Source organism: Dreissena polymorpha, chromosome 13, assembly GCF_020536995.1.
Source record: "Dreissena polymorpha isolate Duluth1 chromosome 13, UMN_Dpol_1.0, whole genome shotgun sequence".
Classification (NCBI taxonomy): domain Eukaryota; kingdom Metazoa; phylum Mollusca; class Bivalvia; order Myida; family Dreissenidae; genus Dreissena; species Dreissena polymorpha.
In genome coordinates, this window is record NC_068367.1 from 33,189,058 (window position 1) to 33,197,444 (window position 8,387).

Consider the following 8,387-nt stretch of genomic DNA (forward strand, 5'->3'; position numbering starts at 1 on the left):
ACTAATAATGTTATGGAATATTAAAAATATAGAGGAACACAATTTTTGGAAATTGAAATGAAAGGCGTTGACAATCGCTCTTGCATAACTTCACATCAGCAGATGGATGTAAATATTCATGGTGATTGCTTTACAGCTACTTTACTCAGACATTCAGGAGGTTATTATAACACTACGTCACATAATTATCGTACATAGTGTATTCATTTTACGCAAATGAAGGATTGTAACGTCATGCACATGCATGTCCACAAAAGTACATAAGCAAAAATAAGCAACACACGGTGATATACATTGAATTATCATACCATAAATATGCGTTAATATTGAACGTGTAAAGGTATTCTATTAGGAATAAAGTTAAACTTCATATGACCAAACAATTGTCTAATAGATTTGTTCAATTGTTTTAGTGTAGCTTATAGGGACCTTTTCACGTTTTTGAAAATTGACAAAATTACAAAAGTGCTTCAGATCCACAAATTTTTGTTGTAATTATGATATTTGTGAGGAAACAGTAAAGCTGAACATGTACCGCGCTGTAAAATATCCATGATATGCATCTTTTGACGTTTTAAAAACCTGACAATTATAAAGCGTTGCAACGCGAAACGATTGAATAATTTGGAGTGTCCTGTTGGTGTCGTTATATTTTGTTCCACTACGAGGATTGCTTATATTTAGTATAAAAAACATCATTCATTGTATAAGCACGGATGGCCGAGTGGTCTTAGCATTAGATATTTACTCCAGTTGTCAGATGTTCGAGCCCAGTTGAGGGTTACTTTTTTTCTTTCTTTAGTTTTATCCTTTTTTTCTTTTTTTTTTTAACGGAGGCTTTTTAGATCCAATGGTTACATTTATCAATATAAAGCATTTAATGACAAACTTCAATACATGCCAAAATCTGTGAAAAGGCCCCTTTAACATCATTATGCAGGTTAAATATATAGTGAATGTAGTCTCAAAATTAGCAACACGTGACAGCTATTTTAAGAATGCATCAGTAGATCCGAGTCGGTTTGAACGAGTTTAATAAATATATTACATGGATTGAAAAAGATAACATTAATGGTTTATTCTATTCTGTTTGGTCTATTTACTAATATAAACATGTATTTACCACTTTAATTCACGTACAGATAAAACAGCAGCAACTTAACACTACAGCAAGGCAAGCGTCAGCTCATTGTGGAAGAGCCCCCTTGTCGTCATCGTCCGTGCCGCTATTACATATTGCAAACAAAATAGTTATTTCATTCTAATAATGCAGACTTCATTTTGAATATATAATAAATAAATAAAACGACTTAAAAAATATTAAGTTAAAAAGTTTTTTGTAAAAGGTTTCCATAAAGGTTAATTGTCACACCAAATCAAAACATTGTGTTTATTGAAATCGTCATAAAGAATTCAACAATTATTAGATTTTCACCATCATCATTTATTGGCGAATCGGCACATTTGCCTTTGGCCATTTACAGTCTATTTGAGTTTAATTATGGCCAAGCCATACAACAATACAACATTTAAGTGAACAATACAATACACTAATAACAATCATAGCATTAGATTAATACAGAGTAAGTGAAATCAGTTGTAAAGCATATTTGCCAGATAAAAGGGAAAAACATAGTAATTGTTATAGGAAGCACAATCGAAAGAATAAGTACATCCTAGAAGTCAATACATTTCATACATTTCATGTTTCCTAATGGTTTATGTTTCCTCTCGACTTAGCGCCTAAAGCGAAAACGAAAATAAGGAGCTAACAAAAGACAATAGAAGCATAACTTGACAGGGAAAAAATAGAGAAGAAAAAAAAAATAACAAAATAAATTAATTAATTAAAGAAAAAAAATAGAATGGAACGTAAACAATTTACAAAGAACATCCTAGAAGTCAAAGCATACAATAATATCTCATTGGTTATGTTTCCTCTGTAATTAGCGCCTAGTGCGAAAACGAAAAATTTGGAGCTAACAAAGGACAATAGATGCAAAACTTAACGGGAAAATTAGAGAAGAAAAAAAAAATAAATAAGTTAACTGAATCAAACTAAATAAAATGGAACGTATACAATAAACACAGAACTTAACATCAACATATACAGAACGAAACATTATTTGCAATTCTACTAGCATGGAGGTCGTTAAGATACACATAAATTGTAATTTTGCAAAGGGGTTTTCGGAGAGTCATTATTACAGTTTATTTCAGCTATCATTTAATGGAGTGTAGCCTTTAAGTCTTCACCGGTTTAGAGATAAAATAATACAATTTGATCAATCAGCTCTTAGATTAGCAAGCGGCGTGTGGTTTGGTGTTAGGATGGACGTTGTGAGGATTTATTAGTATAACGGGATCTTATCGGGTAAGTGTGTAACGTTTTCATTTGCGTGGAATTTGTAAGATTATGTGAATTTCTGTCTGCCTTAATGTATATATTGTTTAGTGCAGTAAGTGGAAGCATTTAGTTTGCTTTGAAATGGATATTTATTCCTCTGTTTTGAGTCATAAATGATTTACAATTATGATTTAATCGATTTTGTTTATTTATTTATTTTTATTATTTCGTGTTTTCTGTTTTCAGGTGATGCTTAATGGTGCTTGGTCCTGTTCGACACATATGGATGATCAGACCAAAGGTTAAATAGCGTTTAGTACTGTTGTATTTGAGCTTATGTATCATTTATCTGAGCGTTAAGTATTTTTTAAGGTGTATGATAATTGTTAAGCCTAAAGGTGTTTTTCATTTTCTGATTCCAGTTGTGGTATGTCAAAGGATGAACGATGTACATGTGCGTCAGAGGGGAGAGGGACAGCTGACCAGGGAGCAGTAAATACAGCAAGCATTAAGTAATTGCATTAAGTTTACATTCCCTAATTTAAGAAAAGGTGTCCTTATCGACTGGCGTTCAAAGTTACCGTTGCTTTTATATATCGCGACAACTTTAGATAAAATTACATCGTAGACAGCAATAAAACGGTCCATAATAACTGAATTAATACATGTTATGGACTTAAATGACTCCTTTTATAATTCTATACTATAACAATACACATGATATATATTTGGTGAAATCTATACATCAGTACATATTTATTATAAGTAATAACGTTATGTTTTGGTTGAACAGACATTGTTCTTCGATTACTAATATTCAACCTTACTGTGTTACCTTTTCAATGTTTAACTTACACGCTGATATATATATTTCATCGTACGTGACGTTAAATAAGAAGTGAAATGACACGGATTCTGAACGAAGGTGTAACCATTCAATATCAAGATTTTTTTAAAACATCAAAAATAATTAAACGTGATAATATGTTTTATGTTTTTTTGTATTATAACATGCATGTTCTTCGCATGCAATTATCCAAACGTATCCTGGTGTGCTTTTTGAAACGTCACATTGTTGTATAAAAAGGCTCATAAGTGCGCCGCATTTCTAAAATAGTTATGCCCTAAATACCGTATAACGTACGGCATATAAATAGAACATAACATGTAGCTGCCCTATCGTTTGTTATATATCAGATGCGGCTCCGAATAGACACGGCTTTTATGGTCGAACATGTTAGATGGCTTAACGATAGGACAGAAACCTGTTTTCTGTTAATCATAAATAAAATCACCAAATTAAAGAAAACCAATCAATAATTAAATAAAAATCGTTACTTATCTTCATTTTCAACGGGTAAAATGAATATGTTACATGATGCGTAATATGGCACCATACGTTCGTGTCTTTATTTGTTGATGTAATTAATATTTTGCTCTTTCAAAGTCACCACAAAACACTAATATATTAACGTGTAAATGTTGATGAATAATACATAAAATGAAAGTGACATGTTTTATGTTATATAAATGTATAATACCCACGCTGATATTGGCGTGACACCAATGTGTCTGATCTTACAACCTTTCGCTGATGACATTAACCTCGTGAGTGGCGCCAGCAGTGAACCCAAAGACTTCACCAACAGACGCTATGAAATAGCAAACTATACGGGATGGAGGTTAGTACGGAGGCGTAAGATCATGGTGAAAAATATAGCAACAACCGTGCAGACATTACATTGAACGCCGAGAATCAGATTAAACTTAATAATTAATTAGGCCAACTTTCATTCGCAGTTTTTAATGTATTCTTTTGAAAACCTTCGTAAATTCATTGGATATTTATAACTGTTTTAAGTGATATTTGATGTCTTTTTAGTATTCATATTCTGCGTGCCAGGTAATTGTTTTTTACTCTCCAGAAAAAAATCCGATTTTTTATTAATTATAGAAAATATGATATATAATGAATAAATAATTAAACAAAATTCATATTGTCGAAAGATTAAATACACGCCTAAAATTAGTTGTTATCTTGAGAAGCAGAATATAACATTTCAAATAATACATTTTACCAGAAAATTTATTATTGTTTTTAGGATATGTAAGAAGTAACTGTACTCGTTATATATCATACGAAAATGACCTTTCCATGAACTTCACAACTATTTAATACATGTGTCATGTCATTCACATGTAGTGTTCAATACTTTGGAAGCCAATGGGGCCACATGTGTCACAATTGACAACAACTTTCAGCGTTCACAAGGTTTCCTTGCCAAAAATACACTCTTTGAGCTTCAAACGTCATATAAATATGATGTTATTCATCACAGTGAAAATTAGTTGAAACATATAAGCTAAATGTGGTTATGGGGAGTGACAAGCAATTCGGCGATTGTCCAGATTACAAAATAGATCAACGCCAGCTGGGCAAACCATTTTACATTTAAATTAGTTGCATAACTTGCTTCAAAATAATCTTGAAGTTAATAAATAACACTCCCCTGTACGTCGATAATCCAAACTGAGTAGGATAATTCAAACTGAAGTAAAAAATGACGCCAGAAATAAAGACTCCAGTCATTTATTTCTAAGAACACGTTTATTTAAGGTAAGTTGGGGCATAATAAACGTTTCTTTTTGATAAAATGTTATCTTCCGGATACAATTCGCTAATAAACCCATAACAATTAAAAACAATTGCGTCGAAATAAAATGAATATGTTTGAAAATCTGGTAAAAGTAAATGATATTGTCGAAAGGTTAAGGCCAAAATAATTATAATCGCATGTTTTTAATGTTTTAATGCTTGGACCTATGTATTAACCTTTCATATATGCATGTAACAAATTTGATTGGCGTAAATGCTCGAAAACGCAATATTTTCGTATTTGTTTGGGATAAGAATATTTAAATTGGATAATGACCTAACAAGGGTATGGATAATTCCAAACTAATATTAGGAAGTCGATGGATAATGACCAAACTGCAAGATGTCTGTATGTAAAGATCTATGTAAAATGAACACTCTTGTAAAATATTTCGACATTTATTGCTGACAACAAAAGCATTTAAGCACATTGTTAAACATTCATCATAAAAAATGATTTTGTTTTCTTTTCAGGTAAAACAGAAGATAATGGAAAACTACAGATTTACTTTTGTACATAGTCCTTTAAATGTCTGAAAGAAATTCTAATCCATAACACAACTCACCATTACGTAGAAAAATTAAAAGTTAGAGAACTAACCTTAGATGAAACAACCGGCAAATAAGGTTATCGGACAAAAAATATATGCTGATATTACTCCACAAAACATAGATGAACAACATCAGAAACTCACCAATCTGAACGCTTCGGACAGTGGGCTACACCAAACCGTCTCTCTGATGTCAATCTCTTGCACGAAGGTTACATTACATTCACCTCTGTGTTGGGCTCAGAACGGACTATTGTTATGAAAGCGTCTCAGTATACTAAACAATCTCTTGCACGACGGTTACATTGCATTCACTGCATTAAAGAAAACCATCTCATACCATGATATCTTATATCAGTCTTAATTCATTATTATAAAATTGATATGGTTTCTTGATGTTAAGAAACCAACATACATACACACGTCGAAGCAATTCCGAACGTCACTCAATAAACATTATGTTCAATTGTTGACATTTGTAAAGTGCGTGAAATGATTCCATCTGCGTAAATGGGCAATAAAATAGTTCCAAAGAGTTGCATTAAAACTCGCAAGTTTTTGCACGATTTATCGTACATTTAAAGGTCATATTTCTTAATTTAATGCATGCGATCTTAAATATCCAATCAAATATACTTTGAATGCGTTTGTTCGGTTTTAGCTATTTTATAGACAAAATGGCGTGCTGAGCCTTTCGCAGAGTTGTATGTGAGAGCAAGGAACGACAACTCTTCGTGGAGATTGCTCTGATGTACGAAGGCGGCCGTCATATTGGATTTGGAACTACTTTTGAAAACAAGATGGCGGCTCCCTCGGTTCAAACCCGACGTAAAGAAGAAAAATAAAAATGTGTTTTGTGTAGCTCGTCTGTTTCAAGATTACATTCTAAAAATAATAATGAGTGTAGATCTGTGAATTCCCACAACATAATTACAAAATTGTTAAAATTTAAAGATGCCAGTATTGATATTGAATTAATTTTAAATCGACTGTTTTCGTTATATTTTGTGACGCTACGAGGATTGCTTACATAAAGTATAAAATACATCAGTCATTGTATGAGCATGGATGGCCGAGTGGTCTAAGCGGTAGACTTTTACCTCCAGGGGAAAATGGTTCTAACCCAGTTGAGGGTTACTTTTTTAATTTTATTTTTGTTTTTTTATTGGAGCTTTTAAGATCCAATGTTTACATGTACAATTATGAATATAGCATTGAATGACAAAAATAATGTGAGGAGTTCTTTTGTTATAGTTTGATTTTGTGACATTACAAATTGCTTATATAAAGTATAAAATAAACCACTGACTATCTGAGAACTGATGGCCCATTGGTTTAAGCACTTGACTTTGCACTCCAAGGGTCAGTTGATTGAGTCCAGTTATGGGCAATGTGTCAACAAAAGATCTTTCAGATCAGAAATGAGCGCTAAGCATTTGTGGGAAACGGACTATCGCCAGCATGGCGCTGGTAACCATAATAAACACGGAAGTGAAAAATGGTAATAAATCATTATCAACAAAACAGGCTCCATCAAAGCGGGTCAGCTATAATATATTCTTGGATGCAGTTTGTGCTTCAAAAGGAGCCACTTTTCATGCATTTTATTAAAGTGTGAGGAAGCGGTGTATATAGTGTAGAAAAATCATAAGTACTTACTTGTGACACCTTATATTTTTTCTTTTCAATTTTATCAATTACTTCTAAGGAGTTTTTTATTGACCAAAATAGGTTAATATTACTATTTTCATAAACTTTATTACAATATTAAGCTATATGATATCTAATAGCACTCAATGCAGATGTGAGATACACTGATAATTGCTTGGTGGAGCAAGACACTGAATTAGCGATAAAACGACTTTTATATGGCGTTTTATGTAATTTAGGTATTCAGTAAAGTGATGGCAATTTCTTGTCAGTAATATTAACTATTGCATTTATTTTTTTGCATTCGGCAATATGGTCGGCAATAATTTCATTAGGTTGCTTATCGTAATCACTATATGATGTAGTTTGTGAAAGTTCTTGTGAAATAGTTTCAACATAAAACACTCATCATATTATTAGCAGCCTTATCTGCAGGAACTATGACGAATTTAGATTTTAAGTCTTCAAGCAATTTACAGAGATTAAATTAAGGTGAATGTGTTAAGGCCAAAGGGTTTGTATTATAAAAATATATCTTATTCATGGCCATACATAATACTTTTGTTTTCCATTCATTGAGTGCAGTAATTTCAGCATTTTTCTTCCTGCACCATTTTGTACAATATTCCTGTAAGGATGTTTCGATTTTCTTAATGCAGTGATCAAAATCAACAGGAATAGGCAGTCTATACTTAGGGCCTCTGCGTAGTATATTTCTTAGGTTTTTATTTTGAATGAAAGTAAGGTCCCCAGTAATTACATGTCCAACTGGACCATATATATATTTTGAACTAGAACAGTCACATGATGTAGGACAATTTCTTATTACATTAATATCTGTGGAAATAGAATTATAATTAAAAACGATACTCCTAACAGGTTTACTATATTTGTAGCAAGTGGTGATTCAGTATTGCGGAAATAAAGGGGTATCAACCGACGCACATTTTTATCATTGAATATTTTAAGAAGGTCAATTAAATCAAGACCTTTGTTACAAAACTCAATTTTGATACGATTTCTAGTTTAGTTATGTGCACTTTCAATAAAAGGTTTAAGATAATAGTCAGAGAAAGATTCAATAATACAAGCACATTCATACAGTGGGTTAGATTGATGTAAAATAAGTTTACATTCCTTATCAATATGCGCCAAAGAAGAAACAGGAAGAGTGCAAAGTGCA

General features: G+C 32.1%; 2 long non-coding RNA genes across 2 annotated transcripts; both read left to right on the plus strand.

Moving 5' to 3' along the window:
- The first annotated feature begins 2,292 nt into the window (after window positions 1-2,292).
- Window positions 2,293-2,859, plus strand: LOC127855417 (uncharacterized). Its single transcript, XR_008037514.1, has 3 exons — window positions 2,293-2,374; window positions 2,594-2,648; window positions 2,770-2,859. It is a non-coding gene; the product is annotated as an uncharacterized LOC127855417 (long non-coding RNA).
- Window positions 2,860-3,114: 255 nt separating this feature from the next.
- On the plus strand, window positions 3,115-6,541 carry LOC127856212 (uncharacterized). Its single transcript, XR_008037899.1, has 2 exons — window positions 3,115-4,029; window positions 5,478-6,541. It is a non-coding gene; the product is annotated as an uncharacterized LOC127856212 (long non-coding RNA).
- Window positions 6,542-8,387: the final 1,846 nt, after the last annotated feature.